Source organism: Nanorana parkeri, unplaced genomic scaffold, assembly GCF_000935625.1.
Source record: "Nanorana parkeri isolate BGI_ZX_2015 unplaced genomic scaffold, ASM93562v1 scaffold4158, whole genome shotgun sequence".
Classification (NCBI taxonomy): Eukaryota; Metazoa; Chordata; class Amphibia; order Anura; family Dicroglossidae; genus Nanorana; species Nanorana parkeri.
Genome location: NW_017310425.1, coordinates 18,861 through 19,714, shown reverse-complemented (window position 1 = coordinate 19,714; position 854 = coordinate 18,861). Strand labels below are relative to the sequence as shown.

General features: G+C 49.2%; 1 long non-coding RNA gene across 1 annotated transcript in view; it reads right to left on the bottom strand.

Annotated features, from left to right (window-relative positions):
• Positions 1 to 854, bottom strand: part of LOC108803760 — a 3,263-nt gene that overhangs the window by 1,686 nt on the left and 723 nt on the right. Inside the window, exon 2 of the long non-coding RNA XR_001942300.1 lies at positions 236 to 304. This is a non-coding gene — a long non-coding RNA (uncharacterized LOC108803760). The remainder of the gene's footprint in view (positions 1 to 235; positions 305 to 854) is intronic.

The following is an 854-nucleotide window of genomic DNA, read 5'->3' as shown; positions in this document are numbered from 1 at the left end:
ATTGGATTTGGCACTGGGTCACCACCTCCGGCACTTTGTAGAATGATATTAAAGACAAATGTATCATTTTATTTCTGGTGACTTATTATTATTACACCGGATACGATGATTTGTCTCTCGTTTAGCGTCGTTTCCTTTTCTTCTCCCGAGGGCCACAAAATGACGGGCCGCCTAATACTGAACCCCCCACATGGACAATGGGGAGCGCCCCCTCCCCCCCCACACACACACATACCATGGGGGGCACGGTGTATCTCTGCTTCCTGCCTGCGGTGTCATTGTTGGAATATTCCAGATGATTTTTCTAGAAGACAAAAAAAAAAAAACCAAAAAGTATAATTTTAAAATGACATTTTGTGGCGACGCAGTCGCTGGAGACGCACGAGCGCGGATCATGCAGACGGAGAACATGCAGAAGAACAAACGACTGATGATTATGGGAGGGGGGAGGGGGGCAGCGAAGATCGGGGGAAGGAATCTTCTACATACAGAGGAGATGATGTTACCGGGACCATAGAACATGAAACATGGTGGAATCACGGAGACACGGAACACGGCTCGGATGTTTGGGGGAGACGGACGGACGGAGACATGGGGCAGGCGTGTTACGGGGGGAAATTACCGGGAGATTATTGGTGGAGGATTTCTACGGAAGATTTATCACCTCCACTGATTCCAAACTGACACAAATTTGCCGATTCTCATTTACCGTTTGCCGGGACTTTCCCCGGAGAGCTGCAGGGAAACGGAGAGACTTCCGGACTTTAGCTATCACCTGTTCAGTGGCGGTAAATAGAAGGAACAGTTTACACGTCTCCGACGTCTGGAGGGTTTTCTCACATCAAAAGCGCCCC